Consider the following 17195-nt stretch of genomic DNA (forward strand, 5'->3'; position numbering starts at 1 on the left):
AGAGAGAGAAGCTGTCACATTGTGTTTCAGGATTGAGGGGTCGTAGTCCCTGGCTTCTGACCATGGTCACCCCTCCCATTTCTCTTGTACATGGATTTCACTAAATAATAAAAGTCATATATTTTTTATTTATTTATTTGACAGAGAAAGACACAGCGAGAGAAGGAACACAAGCAGGGGGAGTGGGAGAGGGAGAAGCAGGCTCCCCGTTGAGCAGGGAGCCTGATACGGGGCTCGATCCCAGGACCCTGGGACCATTACCTGAACCGGAGGCAGACGCTCAATGACTGGGCTACCCAGATGCCCCAAAAGCCATATATATATATTTTTTTTTTGAAGATTCCAACTCCAGATTATCTACTTATTGCAAATTCTTCTTTGACACCTACATACACATCGTCTGTTAGCTGTCAGCATTGTGTATGGGTCTCTTGGGATTCTACTGTCTTTAGCTTATCCTTATTTGATAGGGTTCTTGCCACATTCCTACAAGGTCCTCTTGTTGATATTCCCTGTGGTAATGTAATAACTGTTATTGTATTGCTCTACCATGGCCTGTTTCAAGTTAGCCTCTCTCCCATGGGTGAGCATTTGGATTGTTTCTAGTTTTTAGCAAATGTACTGTTTGGTTACAGGCATCTTTGTTCAAGTCTGTTCTCTCTTTTGAATCGTCTCCATGAGATGTATTCCCCAGTGTGGTATTACTCAGGTTGGGAGTATGATCATTTTTATAATTCTTGATAGCTATTGCCAAATTTCTCTCTGGAAAGATTACACTTGTTTATAGTGCATTCACAATGAAGAAATATACTTATTTTCTCACAGTCCTGTTACCATTGAGTTTTGTCTGTTTTGTTTTTGTTAATTTAACAAACGTGCTGTGGGACTTTTATTTTGTATTTCTTTAATGGTTCATGATGCTCTACACCTGTTTGTTTTTTTTTTTAAGATTTATTTATTGGGGCGCCTGGGTGTCTCAGTAGGTTGGGCGTCTGCCTTCGGCTCAAGTCATGATCCCAGGTCCTGGGATTGAGCCCTGCATCGGGCTCCCTGCTCCTCGGGAAGCCTGCTTCTCCCTCTCCCACTCCCCCTGCTTGTGTTCCCTCTCTCACTGTCTCTCTCTCTGTCAAATAAATAAAATCTTTGAAAAAAAGATTTATTTATTTTAGAGAGTGAGAGAGAGGGCACAAGCAGGGGGAGGGGCAAAGGGAGAGACAGAACCTCAAGCAGACTCCCTGCTGAGCACAGAGCCCGATGAGGGGCTCCATTTCACAACCCTGAGATCATGACTTGAGCTCAAATCAAGAGTCAGCGGTTCAACCGACAGCCACCCAGATGCCCCCTCTACCTTTGTTCTAGTGCTTGTTTATCGCTGACATTTTCTTGTGGGTTAACTCTGTGTATTTGACAGTCCCAACTTTGTTTATAACTGTGTGACTTTGGGCAAATCATTAGCCACTTTTCCTCACTGTGATTCAGTTTCTCAAACTGTGGATTAGAAACTGAACTAAAACAGTGTTTACTTTGTTTAGTAAAAGAACTCTTTTTTCCAAACATGATTCTATGTAGATTCCTAATGTTTGAAAGAGATTAAAAGTGGTAGCTTTCTAAAATCAATTAATTTGAACAATGAGGCAGTCCAGATAAAGACAAAATTTTGCATTTGGGTATTATAGGTGGCAATTGAAGTCTTTGTATCAGAGCCATCATGTAATTTACTCCTGTTCTTTTAACTTTCTATTTTGGCATAATTTCAGACTTATAGAAAAGTTAAAGGAATAGTGCAAAGAATTCCCATATAACCTTCATCTGGATTTCCCAAATGTTAAAATTTACTACTTTAATGCCATCATTCTCTCTGCACTTGCTTTATAGATAATATTTTTTTGAACTACCTGAGGTCCATTTGTAGACATGATGCCACTTTTCCATTTTACTATATTGTATATTTCTTTTTTTTTTAATTTAAAGATTTTATTGGGGTGCCTGGGTGGCTCAGTTGGTTAAGTGTCTGCCTTTGGCTTAGGTCATGTTCCCAGGGTCCTGGGATCAAACCCTGCTTTGGGCTTTCTGCTCAGTGGGGAGCCTGCTTCTCCCTCTCCCTCTGTCTACTGCTCTGTCTACTTGTGCTCTCTCTCTGTCAAATAAATAAAATCTTTAAAAAATTATTTATTTGAGAGAGAGACAGTGAGTGTGAGAGAGCATGAGCAGGGGGAAGGGTCAGAAGGAGAGGGAGAAGCAGACTCCCCACCGAGCAGGGAGCCCGACATGGGTGGGGCTTGATCCCAGGACCCTGGAATCCTGACCAAGCCAAGGCAGACACTTAACTGACTGAGCTACCCAGGTGCCCCTTAATGTACATTTCTTAAAAACAAGGACATTTTCAGGTGCCTGGGTGGCTCAGTTGGTTAAGCAACTGCCTTCAGCTCAGGTCATGATCCTGGAGTCCCTGGATCGAGTTCCGCATCGGGCTCCCTGCTTGGCAGGGAGTCTGCTTCTCCCTGTGACCCTCCTCCCTCTCATGTGCTCTCTCTCATTCTCTGTCTCAAATAAATAAATAAAATCTTAAAAAAAATGATTTTATAAGGAAATTCTTTGAGAGTATATAAATATCTTGTTAGTTATCGACCTAGTATCCACTAGTTTTAGTATTCATTGATGACACTTCCTTAATTATTACTCTGTTGCTTGCTAAATGGTGGTTTTCTAATTTCATCATTCTTTCTACATTTGACATTTCACCTAATGGAAGAGCTGTCCCTTCTCCATTATTTATTTATGTACTTATATCAATATAGATTCAAGAATTATTTTAATGAGTTACAGTCCATGACTATCATTATTTATTTTGATTTTTATATTGTCCCATATTTGACCCTAGAAACCCCTCCAAATTGGCTCCACATGTTTGACATGTTTTCAGTTTTCTTTGAGCATATCTTTTTTTTTTTAAGATTTTGTCAGAGAGAGAGAGAGCGCACATGTGCATGCACAAACAGGGGGAGGGGCAGGCAGAGGGAGAAGCAGGCTCCCCAGGGAGCAAGGAGCCCGATGTGGGACTTGATCCCAGGACTCTGGGCATGACCTGAGCCAAAGGCAGACGTTTGACTGACTGAGCCACCCAGGCATCCCTCTTTGTGCATATGTTTACTTTCTTTCACAATCAGATGATCCAGGCTCTTCTTCTTTCCCCAGAGTCAGCCATTTTTCTGAGGAGTCCTAGCTTTGTACAGCAGGGAATGGTTTTAAAAACCAAGATCTGGGGTCTAGATGTTCTCATTCCTATTGTGGTGTCATTGCTTCTAGTTCTCTTAGTATATAGACTTAGGATATGTATAAACACATACACACACGTGTGTGTGGGTGTGTATTATGCATTTGTATGCATTTGTGGTTTTTTTTTCTTTTTCAGTGTGAATTTTTCCCCCCCCTCTTCAGTATGGTTATATTATTCAATTGCAATACAGTTCGGTTTATTTATTTCTATTTTTATTCCATTTAGAGTTTCCCCCCCATCCTTATTGATTTTATTTTTTAGGAAATGTTAACAAGGTTCTAAAACTAGAACTACAATAAAGGCTTTAACTTATATTGACCTTAAAAAAACAGAAGAGCCCGTTATTTTACCAGCAAAATGAGTTTACTTGGGAATAGCAGAGGAATTATAATTCAGGACAAGCAAACTATGGTGAGTGGTAGGCAAGCCCTAAGAACAGAGGAGAGAGCTTACTTTTATAGGAGAAAAGAGGAAGCTGGAAGTGGTGTTTTGCTGAGTTCTCATTGGCTAGGCTATTGCTGGCAAGGAGAAATTCTGCCTGCTTCCTGCTGGGATATGCACGGGGAAGCTTCTTCCAGTTGAGGAATGCAAGGTATGCTTTTTATGGTGTTATCTGGGTGAGAGCTCTCCCCGCAGGGCCTCTCAACTTCGTTTTAGATGAGGTTTCCTTTATTTATTTTCACACAGAGGTATCTCCCCTCCTCACATTTCTATCCCATTCCAATGGCTACTCGTCCATCATTCTTTCCACTTTGAGTCTGTCCACTCCCAGTAGATAAGCAGTTCATAGTTTCAAAGTTGCCCCTTGTGTGTGTATATGTGGTTTTTGTTTGTTTTGCTGCTGCATATTAGCTCTGCATAATATTCCATTAATTGGATGTTCTGTTTTCCTATGAATGGGTATCTGGTTATTTCCAGTATTTTTATTTTATTATTTATTAAAAAATTAAAAAAAAAATTTAAGTATGCTCCACACCCAGTGTGGGGCTTGAACTCATGACCCTGAGATCAAGAGTTGCACGCTCTACTGACTGAGCCAGCCAGGCACCCCTATTTCCAGTATTTTTAAATCACCAATGAGGGGTGCCTGGGTGGCTCAGTCGGTTAAGTGTCTGCCTTCAGCTCCGGTCATAATCCTGGAGTCCTCGGATTGAGCCCACATTGGGCTCTCTGCTCAATGGGGAGCTTGCTTCTCCCACTCCCGGTCCCTCTGCTTGTGCTTACTATCTCTCTCTCTGTCAAATAAATAAAATCTTTAAAAAAATCACCAATGAATAATCTTTTTTTTTTTTTTTTTTACTATTTTATTTATTTGACAGAGAGAGTGAGCGAGAGAGCACGAACAGGGGGAGCTGGAGAGGGAGAGGGAGAGGGAGAAGCAGGCTCATTAGGGAGCCTGATGCAGGGCTCAATCCTAGGACCCTGGGATCATGACCTGAGCTGAAGGCAGATGCTTAACTGAGCCACTCAGGCATCCTACCAATGAATAAACTTATGTATGTATGTTTTTGTATTATTGAAGGAATATCTCTCTCTTAATTCGATTCAGAATACCTAGAAAAATCCAGATTCACAGAGATGAGTATTTGTTAATTATCAGTTTTTAAAAAGATTTATTTATTTTTGAGAGAGAGAATGAGCTGAAATCAAGTCAGCTGGTTAACCAACTGAGCCACCCAGGTGCCCCAATTATCACAGGGTTAAAATAGGTTGCTTGCAGTCTCAAGCTGTTGTTCGATTAAACTGATTTTGAAGCTTTTATTTTTAAAAGGTTTTATTTATTTATTCATGAGAGTCAGAGAGAGAGAGAGGCAAAGGCAGAGGGAGAAGCAGGCTCCCCGCCCAGCAGGGAGCCTGATGCGGGACTCGATCCCAGGACCCTGGGATCATGACCTGAGCCGAAGGCAAATGCTTAACCATCTGAGCCACCCAGGTGCCCCGATTTTGAAGCTTTTAAAAAAGAGAAGGAAATTTTTATTTCAAAACGGAATCAAGAACCACTATCTCATGGTGTATATTCCTTACAAATATAGATTAAAAAGCACACAGAACCTGTAATAAATGCTAAGAGCAAAAAAACACAAAAAACAAAAAAACCCCAAAAACAAACAAAAAAAACCTCACACCATGACTAACATAAGTAATGTGGATATATACCTGAAACTCACCTAGCGTTTTCTTGGTTGCTGTGCACATGTGCTGTGGCACTGTTCTTTTGTTACAGTTTTACATGAGTAGACATGTATAGCCCTACATTTTAAAAAAAGTGAAAAAAGCTTCCTAGTTACTGTGGTTTGAGGAGGTTTATAAATAATACTTCTGTCCCCTGCCCAAGACTGGAACCAGTTAAGAGATTAGTGTGTTAGGGCGCCTGGGTGGCTCAGTCGTTAAGCGTCTGCCTTCGGCTCAGGTCATGATCCCGGGGTCCTGGGATCGAGTCCCACATCGGGCTCCCTGCTCTGCGGGAAGCCTGCTTCTCCCTCTCCCACTCCCCCTGCTTGTGTTCCTGCTCTCGCTGTCTGTCTCGGTCAAAAAAATAAATAAAAATCTTAAAAAAAAAAAAAAAAAAGAGATTAGTGTGTTAGCCAAGTAAGCTTGCTTATACTTCAACCCTGAACTGGATGGACTTTCCTCATAATAGGCACATCTAAACAGTCTCGGCTTTTTTTTCTAGGAGGGAGGGGGCAGAGGGAGGGGGGAGGGAGGGGGCAGAGGGAGAGGGAGAGAGAGACTCTCAAAGCAGGCTCTACGCCCAATGAAGAGCCCTATGCAAGTCTCAATTTCACAACCCTGAGATCATGACCTGAGCCAAAATCAAGAGTCAGACACTTAACTGACTGAGCCACCCAGGCTCCCCAGTCTTGGCTTTTCTTGGAGGAGATGGGTGAAGTGAGGGGTGATGTGAAGTGCCACCAAAATTATAGTAGAAAAGAGGAGAGAATGTGTGCTTCGTGCTTCATGCAGGTGGGCAGATCTGGGAGATACTGAGGGAAGGGCTGAGTGAGAATGTGCAGTTCCTTCTCTGAAGCCTATCAGACATATAAGTCAGCCCTGTTCTGGGAGGAATAAGTGAGGAGGAGAAGAGGTGCCAGGATTTTTACACTAGTGCTTCCACGTGGAACATGAGGAGTTGTAAATAAACGATTTCCCCAATATTAATAAATGGCCCACTTTATTATTTTTTTATTTTTTAAAGATTTTATTTATTTGACAGAGAGAGATACAGCGAGAGAGGGAACACAAGCAGGGGGAGTGGGAGAGGGAGAAGCAGGCTTCCCGCGGAGCAGGGAGCCCGATGCGGGGCTCGATCCCAGGACCCTGGGATCATGACCTGAACTGAAGGCAGACGCTTAATTAACGACTGAGCCATCCAGGCACCCCAATAAATGGTCCACTTTAAAAATGACAAGAAATTCTATGCAGAAATGGCAAGAGAAGCTTTAGAGAGAGAGATCAGCACAGAAACATTAGATAACTTGGATGTAGCAATCACTAAAAGTTCTCTGGTGATTGCTTTGCTTTAAAATACATAGTTAATTCATTTTTATTTTTTATTTTTTTAAAGATTTTATTTATTTATTTGAGAGGGAGAGAATGAGAGAGAGCACATGAGAGGGGTTAGGGTCAGAGGGAGAAGCAGACTCCCCGCCGAGCAGGGAGCCCGATGTGGGACTCGATCCAGGGACTCCAGGATCATGACCTGAGCCGAAGGCAGTCGCCTAACCAACTGAGCCACCCAGGCGCCCCATAGTTAATTCATTTTTAATTACATTAGCTCTAAAAATAAAATCAGGACATTAAGAATATAGTAAGGTTCTCTTTGATCCCAATTTTAGACCTCTAGCTCCCTTTTCAGAAGTATCCTATATTTTCTGCTTATTAACGTATCCATGTATCCTCCCAGGCCTATGAAAATACTTCTACATGTATCTGTTACTTTAAAAAATGTGATATTATTTGTGTAAGAGTTTGTGTTCACATAAGTGGAATCATGCTGAGCATGTCATTCATTCTTCTGTACTATGTGCTAGTCATTCTTATAAGTACTGGGGATACAGCAATGTAGAGAATAAAGTCCTATTCTCATGGAGCTTGCATCATCCTGCAACTTGCCTTTTAAAGTTAGTATCATGTTTTGAGATGTATCCATGATGGCACATGTAAATTTAGTTCATTTATTTTAATTGTTCTATATTATTCTATGAATATACAATACTATGTAATATATCATTCCATTACTGATGGACATTCAGATTTATACCATTTGGAATGTTGTTTACTGCAGGTAACAAAACATGACCGATGTAAATATTAAGGGCATTTATTATTTCACATTATAGAAAATCCAGAAGTTTTTAAAAATTTTTTTATTTTTAACGATTTTATTTATTTGAGACAGAGAGAGGGAAAGCACGAGCAGGGGGAGGGCCAGAGGGACAAGCTGACTCCCTGCTGATCGCAGAGCCCAACATGGAGCTCAATCCCAGGACCCTGAGCCAAAGTTAGACACATAACCAACTGAGCCACCCAGGTGCCCCAGAAAGTCCAGAAGTTGAATGGTTTCCAGGTCTATATGATCAGGGCTCTCACCCTGTTATTTTCTATATTTTCCTCTTCAAAGCTGTGTTATTAGTTATCTGTTGTTATATAACAAATTATCCCAAATCTTAAATAATAAACATAATTTTTGTGGGTCAGGAATTTGGGTATGGCTTAGCCAGGTGTTGCCTTTTTTTTAAAAAATTTTTTAAAGATTATTTATTTGACAGAGAGAGACAGTGAGAGAGGGAACACAAGCAGGGGGAGTAGGAGAGGGAGAAGCAGGCTCCCCCCTGAGCAGGGAGCCTGATGCAGTGCTTGATCCCAGGACCCTGGGACCATGACCTGAGCTGAAGGCAGATGCTTAACGACTGAGCCACCCAGGCGCCCCCAGGTGTTGCGTTTGACTTAAAGTCTCTTATGAGGTTGTAGTGAACTGGCACCTTGTGGGGGTGGTGGTGGAGGTGGAATTCTCTCCCATATGGGTCTCTCCACATGACTGCCTCCTGACATGGCATTTGGAGTCCCCCAAAGTGAGCAAATGTAGAGGGTGAAAATGCCCAGGAAGGAAACCAGGGAACCACAGTCTTTTTATAACCTAGTCTTGGAAATGCATCCCATTACTTCTGCCTCATTATATTTTTTAAAAAGTAAGTACAGCCCATCCTAAAGAGTGTGAATGCCAGGAGGTGGGATGATTGAGGGCCATTTTAGAAGATGCTTATCAATGGCTGGTTACAAGATGGCTGCCAACAACAACTGAATCAGCATTCTTCTCTGAAGTAAGAATTCTGGCCTTGCAGACATTTTTGAGAATTCTGGCCTTGAGACATTTTTGATCTCCCCTTCCAAATTCAATTCAGTCAACATGTATTGAATGTTTGCTTTTGGCCAGGCTCTTTGCTACTTGCTGGAGTTACATGGATCATGTCTTCAGAAAGCTCACAAGTCTTATAAAAGAGATAGATACATACAGCAAATAACTCTAGTATACCATGGGTGATCAAATGTCCCAGCAGCCAAGGAAGCAAGCAGGAGAATTGTACTGGGGTTGAGAGAGAGCAACTCTGGACTCGGGTCTCCTCAACTGGTATGTGCATTCTCATTCCAGAGATGAGCAAGAAGCAGGGGTTGGCCAGGGCTGCCCTTGGGTGTCCCATAGCAGGGGCAGTCAGGACATTCCCTTTTCCAGTGTCCTTCCTGGCAATAACTGCCTTGGTTTCATCCCAGGTTGACAATTCCCTATCAGTTGTCTGGTCTCCTGGACCTCCTAAGGTCACCTGGAGCTGGTGGGTGGATGAATTCGGGGAGCCAAAAGCTGCATCTTTTTGGCCAATTTCCTAGCTCTATTAGCTTCCTCTGCCTTGTCCATGTTATTATAGACCTTGAAGGCCTCTTCCATCAGGGTTGACAGTGGAGTCTGAGGGCTGGCCTCTAACTTTTGTAATTTTCTACTAATGTCTAAAGCAGATTGGATAATAAAATCATGACAAGCAATGCCCTTTTCTCTGCAGACTCCAGGTCTGTTGGTATAGTGGGCAATCTTCACAGAAGTCAATGAGATCTAACCGGGTGACAAATTCGACTGGCACAGTGACAAAGAAGCCCACACATCCCCTCCACAGACAGGACAGAGGGAAGAAGTACCAAGAAGTTTTAAAGAGGGTAACAAAACAGGGAGTCTCCACATTGAAAGCGGGCAGGGGGCAGAGCAGGGGAAGCCGGAAGAGGAGAGGGAGAAAGAGAAGGAGGAAAAGAAACCAAGCAAGGGGCAGTGGAGGGAGGCACTCTGTCCACTGCCCATTGGGGTGATCAGGCCAAGGGAGTCAATTTTTTCAACCCATCCCTTACCGGTTTCTATTCATACAACTTGGAACCAGGGAATGAGAGGAGAAAGAGAAAAAAAAAAAAAAAAAAAAACCAAAAGGTTTTCCTGGGGCGGTCAAAATTCTAAATATTAGACTAAAATGTGTGAGGATTTTTTTTCCTTCCCCTTTTTTTTTTTTTTTTTTTTTAATTTTTTTATTTATTTATTTTGAGAGAGAGAGAATGAGAGACAGAGAGCATGAGAGGGAGGAGGGTCAGAGGGAGAAGCAGACTCCCTGCCGAGCAGGGAGCCCGATGCGGGACTCGATCCCGGGACTCCAGGATCATGACCTGAGCCGAAGGCAGTTGCTTAACCAACTGAGCCACCCAGGCGCCCTATCTCCATCACTCTTACTAGTCCCTGGTTAGGGACCGCCTGTTTGACCAAGGTCTGCATGGTGTGAGGTGAGCCTTTCCCACCTCTACTGGTTAGTTCCCTACCAGAGGGACCATGTTCTCACAGGCTGAGAGGAGTTAAGCTGTAGCTATCTTGTAGCCATCCCATTAGTAGAGTATAAGAAGGAGGAGGAAAAGCATGGAAAAGAAGAGTGAAGTTAAAGGAGGAGGGAAGGAAATTGGGAAGGAAGGGCAAAGGGGAAAAATGTTACCTGAATGAGAGTAGTGGGTACCCCCTGGGATGCTGGAGACTGACTTACCTAGCACGGTGACACTGAACCAAAGGTTTAGGTGGCTGCTTGTCAGCTCCGAAGGGGTTGCATCCAGTTGTCCATCCGCATGGGTCCCAGACATCCTCCGGGAGTCCTGGTGGAGTTGCCAGAAAAGTGTGATACCAACCTCTAAGGAGACTTAGGCAGGAAAAGGGTGACATTTAAACATGTAGAGGTAGGAAATTCTTGACACCTGTGCACTTAAGGGTCATGCTTCTTCATGTCTCACATGTCTAATTAGCATGTGAAATCTCCACCCTTAGTATTATAATGAGGGGAAAAGGCGGTGAAAAGTCAGCATTGGTGGCCATCTTGGCATAGACTGGTTTGATCCAGTCTTCACCAGTCTTCATAGCTGAGTCCTTCCTTTCCATAAACATCTTGTTTCCACATTCCTGCAAGATATACTACTGCGCTGCATAGAGTTTTAGCTTTTCTTTCTATGGAGAGCCAAGGAATGCTGGATTTTGCAGTGAGGTTTGAGGGGACCTGAGTTTAGTCCCTGCTCTGTCTCATTTCAGGAGACTCATGAACCTTAGATTAGACTACTCCTGCTGTTAGAGAAGTGAGCCAGAGCTTACAATATATAATTAATCTAGGTCAAGTACATAAAGCAATATCAGACCTTGCAAACAAAATACTACCAGCCCCCACCAAGGATGAGGCAGAAAAGAGGACCCCATCCACAGGTTAACCCAGGAGATCAGGTCCTTCTTAGAACTTATAAAGAAAACTCCCCAGAGAACCAACTGTTGCCTAAATGGAAGGATCCCTACCAAGAGACCCTCTGGCCACTCCAAATGCAGTCAACTTACAAGGAGTCCCTAACTGGGCACATCTTTCCAGATTAAAATTCCTCTTTCCCGAATATCCACAAGACCATCTAGAAGACCTGAAGTCATCCTACTCCTGTGAGACTGTAGAAGACCTTAAATATATATTCCAGGGGCGCCTGGATGGCTCAGTTGGTTAAGCCTCTTTTTTTTTTTTTAATTTTTATTTATTTGACAGAGACATAGCGAGAGAAGGAACACAAGCAGGGGGAGTGGGAGAGGAAGAAGCAGGCTCCCGAGCAGGGAGCCCGATGCGGGGCTCGATCCCAGGACCCTGCCTGGGATCATGACCTGAGCCGAAGGCAGACGCTCAACAACTGAGCCATCCAGGCGGCCCTGGTTAACCTCTTTAAAGCTAGCCCCCTGAAGAGAGGTCAGGGGCTTTAAAGCCCTCCCTGACCTCTCTTCAGGGGGCTAGCCTGAAGACTCTTTCCTTTGTGCTATCTTCCTTGTGCTGTAGCATAAGCCCCAATAAAGCCTTGCTTGGAATTCCTGTTTGACTTCTTGTCCATTTGTATTGTTTAGCCAACTCAAGGGCCCTTTTCAGCGTCAGGGTTGGAGGACACAAAGGAATAAATGGTTGAGTTGGATTTCGGAGGATCAGTTGGAGGTAGGTGACTTGGGAGGATAAGAAAAGGTCATTCCAGAATTAAATGTTACAGAAGGGGCACCAGGGTGGCTCAGTTGGTTAAGCATCTGCCTTCGGTTCAGGTCATGATCCCGGGGTCTTGGGATCGAGCCCCGCTGCTCTTTGGGGAGACTGCTTCTCCCTCTCCTTCTGGCTCATGCTCTCTCTCGCTGTTTCTGTTGCTGTCTCTCAAATAAATAAATAAAATCTTTAAAAAAATGTTATAGAAAATGTTAAGAATAATATAACTAGCGCTTGCTACTGCAGCACATATACTAAGAATAATGTAAATAGTTCCACTACCTAATTAACATATTTTGTTATGTTTACATTTAGGTTTCTTCTTTTATATTTTATTTTTTAAAGATTTTATTTCCTTGAGAGGGAGTGCAAGTGAGAGAGAACGAGTGGGGGAGAGGGGCAGAGGGAGAAGCAGACTCTGCGCTGAGCAAAAAGCCAGATGTGGGGATCAACCCAGGACCCCAGGTCTATTACCTGAGCAGAAGGCAGACTCTTAACCAACTGAGCCACCCAGGAGCCCCAGGTTCCTTCTTTGTTAAAAAAAAGAAATCATGACAGATGTACCTGAAGTCCTGTTTATCCCCCCTCCCAATCCTACTCCTACCCCCCTCCTGCCCTTTTATTATCATAGTGCATATCCCCATATCCATCTAGTTCATTTTCTATACTTAACACATATATTTTTTCATTAGTATATACTGTGATTCTGTTAAATTTACATAAGTCGTTTCACAGTGCACATAATTGGCATGTTGCTATTTATAACTCCTATGAGCTATCAAATGTTGATACGTATAGGACTCATTTATTAGTTTTATTTGTTGTAACATTTTATCATGGGAACATATCACGTTTTATTCATTTTTTTTAAGATTATATTTTACTTATTTGAGAGAGAGAGAGAGCACAAGAGGGGGTAGGGTCAGAGGGAGAAGCAGTCTCCCCACTGAGCACGGAGCCCGATGCGGGACTCGATCCCGGGACTCTGGGATCATGACCCCAGCCGAAGGCAGTCGCCCAACCAACTGAGCCACCCAGGCACCCTATTCATCTATATTTTATTGCACATTATCGTTGTTTACATTTTTCACAAGGAAGCAGGCTCGAACATGAACTTGTCTTCTTGTGCACACCTGTAGGAGTTTCTTTCTGTATTCTAGACATGAAGTTGCTGGATCATAAAACGCACATTTAAAATTTCACCAAAAGTGGCTGTTCTAATCTTACACTGCCAACTGACACCTCTAAGAGTTTACATTTCTCAGATTCCTTCCTTTCCTGGAAATGGTCAGATTGTTAACATTTACGATCAGGACATAGTTTTCAAGTAGTCATATGAAGAGACCATTTCAGTATAACTCTATATGCAGACAAAGGGCCGGAGGAGGGTTGATGTGGCAGAGGAGACTCTGAAGGGGTTCACTGTAGTGTTTTGAGCGCCCTGTTGTTACTCTTTGGTTTCCCTCAACGTGCTAACAAATGATACAGCGAACAAGCCCACTCCGAGCACGCGGGGAGGGCCCCACACTGCGCTGGAAGATCAAATCCTACTCCAGTGATGGCGCGCTCCAGCCCGAGCGCAGTGGTATGACCTGGCCGCGGCTTCCCCCCGCGGTGCGGGTTGGTTGCGTCCCCGGACGCCGGCGCACGCGCCCACACCCGCCCGGAGAGCGCGACTCCTCCCCGCGGTGCCTCAGCTTCGCGCGCGTGCCGCCCCCTCTCCCCCCGCCCCGCGCTCCTGACGTGCTGCGAACGCTCGCGACCCGCAGCGCCCCGGAGGAGGGGCTCGGCAGAGGGCCCCGGCCGGTCGGTGAGTACCTGCCGCCTCCGCTCACTTCCAGCCCGCCCTCTTCCCGCCTCCTTTTTTCTCCCCCGGGGGCCGCGGCCCGCTTCTCACCTGGAGGGGCGCCTCTGACGGGGGGGTAGAGCCCTCTCGGCGCGGAGGCGGATCTCTCCGGACGCCGGGGTGGGCCCTTCGGGCGGGACGTCGGGGTAGCCCCTGAGGATGTTAGGTGAGCGTCTCCGGACACCGGGGTGGGCCTTTCGGGACGCCCCAGGAAGCTGGCAGGCGGGGCGCCTCCCAACGCGGGAGTGGGGCCCTTTGGGACTTCGCTGGACGCCTCCTGACGCCGTGGTGGGCTTTCGCCCCCAGTCCCAGGCCGGCCCACTTCGCACCGGGGTGAGGCCTTTATGCTCTCGGGCGCTCCTTCGTTATTTTTCGTCAGCCGATGGGCTCTGGTCCCCCCCGCCCCCCGGTCCCTCGAAAGCGTCTTCCTCACCCTGAACACGCTGGGAGGAGGCTCCGTTCTCGCTGTCTCCCCCCTACGGGGCCCCACAGCCGGGACCTCTACACGAGGACCGGCCTCCGTGCCCCTCCGCCTCTTACGCCTTACGCCCCCTCCCCCGCCAGGCTACTGTTTTGTTGCGGAGTGATCCTTCTGTTATTTGTCCAGAAAAAAATATTTTGTTTGGAAATCCTTATTATTTGCCACTTTCCCTTCCGGCAGAGCTGATGTTTCCTTCTGTACGATGACTGTGTTTCAAGCCTATTACACGCACGGATTTATTTAATCTTAACACTTTTACGAGATAGGTACTATTATCCTCAGTTTACAGATGAGGTAACAGGATGATAACTACCACCTATCACGTAAGTGGTAGAGCTGTTTTGAATCCAGGCAGCCTGACTCTAATGTTCTTGTATTTAGTCACTATAGCATATTAAGATATAAGTATTATCTAGGAGAAAGTGAAAGTTTTATGCTTCTGTCTTTACTTTTTCCTGTTGGGGGGCTGTGGATTGTAGATGAATCAAAGAATGTATTTTTTTTTTTTAAAGATTTTTTATTTATTTATTTGACAGAGAGAGAGAGAACACAAGTAGGCAGAGGGAGAGGGAGAAGCAGGCTCCCCGCAGAGCAGGGAGCCCGATGCGGGACTCGATCCCAGAACCCGGGGATCATGACCTGAGCCGAAGGCAGCCGCTTAACCGACTGAGCCACCCAGGCGCCCAAAAGAATGTATTTTTGGAGTCACGCATCTCGAGCTGCAATTCAGAACATAGACATTTACCAACCTAGGAAGAACTTACCAATTGTTTGATTTTGAATAAGTTTACGAACATGTAAAATAGTGATACAAATCGTTAAAATAATGATTAGTGATAAAAATAGTATAAAATAGTGATATAGAGTTATTCGGAGGATAACCTTTAATGCGTGTGAGGTACCTAGGATAGTATCCCAGGACTCAATAAATGACTATAATTTAATTATTACTCAAAATGTGTTTGGATTTTGTTACGCATTTGTCCTGAGGCTGAGTATAAACTGGGAAATAAAGAATTGTGCGTGTGCTGGTAAATGCATTTACCTTTTTTATTTTACGTACTTATGTATTTTCGGCGCAAAAAGGTGGTTTTATTAAAGCACTAGGACAGGATCCATGAGTAGAAAGAACTGCCACATTCACCTTTTTTTAAATCAAGGAAACAGTGGGGCGCCTGGGTGGCTCAGTTGGTTAAGCCTCTGCCTTTTGCTCAGGTCATGATCTTAGGGTCCTAGGATTGAGTCCTGCATCGAGTTCCCTACTCAACGGGGAGTCTGCTTCTCCCTCTCCCTCTGACCCTCCTCCCTGCTTGTGCTCTCTCTCACAAATAAATAAGTAAAATGTTTAAAAAAATAAAAACCAAGGAAACAAGCCCTTGAAATCAGGTGATAATGCTTGGTACCAAATTTCTTGGGTAGTGACTTATTCAATAACTTACAGTCAATCATTCATAAAGACTTGTTAAGGTCCCTATATCCCCAAGTTTTTGAAGTGATTTTGACATGTTTGGTAGGTAGAATGTCAAGATTTTAAGTTATTTTTTCAGTGATTGTTCTTCAGATAGATCAAGATGATAGATATGCTGAAAGAAAATGACAAATAATAACCCAAATTAGGGATTTTCAGTGGCATTACTAAAAATGCTACCTGTGAAATAAATAACAAGTCTCATTATTGTGTCACCTTTCCTGTTTGTGCATTCTTTTAGAGACATTTTGTTCCTGTCATGATTAAGATGAGGCTGTTGGCCTCTAAACTCTATTCTTCCTTCACAGTTAGTGGTAATTCATTCTTTAGCCTCAGTTCAAGTACTTGAAGGTAAGCCATTATTTTAGTGAGTTCTTCATTTTTAAGGGTAGCAACTTAAATAAATAGTAGCTGCACTATATGCTGGTCTGCTTGTTTAAATTGGCCAAGCAGTGCCTTGTTTTTACTCTTAGAATTACTGTGTGGTTAAATCTCATGAAGCACTGAATTTTAGAGTCTGTAATCTGTGGGGGGCCTCTACTTAATGTTTATCAATCCCTTATCTGCTTAATTCTTTGAAAACCCACTTTGAGACTGTTGGTGGTTCTGTGCTACAGAGAAGGGTAGAGTTTTTATTTTTGTATCTTTAAGAAATTACATATATTTGGTGGTATAGCTACTCTTGCTATCAGATTTGAGCATTTTGGTTTAAATAACTCTAGGGTACAGAAAACATTTAATAAGATGAAAACTATTCCATACAAGATGTTTTCCTGTGGCCCTGTGATTCCTTCAGAATCCTCCCAAACTAATTCTGACTTCCAAGTCTTACCTATGCTATTCAACCTATAATAATTTTATCCTTTTGTGCCTTTATGTTATATTTAATAATTTAAATATATACATTATACAGTTCACATATTTTTTTTTTTAAGATTTTATTTATTTATTTGAAAGCATGAGCTGGAGGGGAGGTGGGGAGAAACGGACTCCCCACTGAGCAGGGAGCCCAACGCGGGGGCTCAATCCAGGGTCCCTGAGATCATGACCTGAGCCGAAGGCAGATGCTTAACTGACTGAGCCACCCAGGTGCCTCCATTCAGCACATATTTATGTGTGCATACCATACATCAGGCAGCAGTTTTAGTTAGAAGAGGTATAAAGATTAAGTCATTAAGTATTGGAGTCAGACAGAATTGCAAGTGCCTCCTTTGTGACTTCTGACAAGTTACTTTTCTGAACTTATGCTTCCTAGTAATAATTATATATACTTCTTAGGTTTTTGTGAAGATTAATTAATTAAAAATACTTGGGACCCTTGAATTGCCATGTGAATTTTAGGATCAGCTTGTTAATTTACACACACACACGCACACACAACTAGGATTTTATCAGGTATTGCATTGAATCCATATGTCAGTTTGAGGAGTAGAGTACCATCTTAAGTCTTTTGAACCTTGAACATGGGATGTTTTTCATTTATTTAGATTTTCTCTTATTTCTTTAAAAAATGTTTTGTAGTTTTCAGGGTATAAATTTGGCATGTCTTTTTTTTTTTTTTAAGATTT

General features: G+C 43.5%; 1 protein-coding gene across 1 annotated transcript in view; it reads left to right on the forward strand.

The window, feature by feature from the left end:
• UIMC1 (ubiquitin interaction motif containing 1) overlaps window positions 1-17195 on the forward strand; it is a 178138-nt gene that overhangs the window by 23935 nt on the left and 137008 nt on the right. The gene's annotated exons all lie outside the window — the stretch shown is intronic.

The sequence above is a fragment of the Neomonachus schauinslandi genome, chromosome 7 (genome assembly GCF_002201575.2).
Source record: "Neomonachus schauinslandi chromosome 7, ASM220157v2, whole genome shotgun sequence".
Taxonomy (NCBI): Eukaryota; Metazoa; Chordata; class Mammalia; order Carnivora; family Phocidae; genus Neomonachus; species Neomonachus schauinslandi.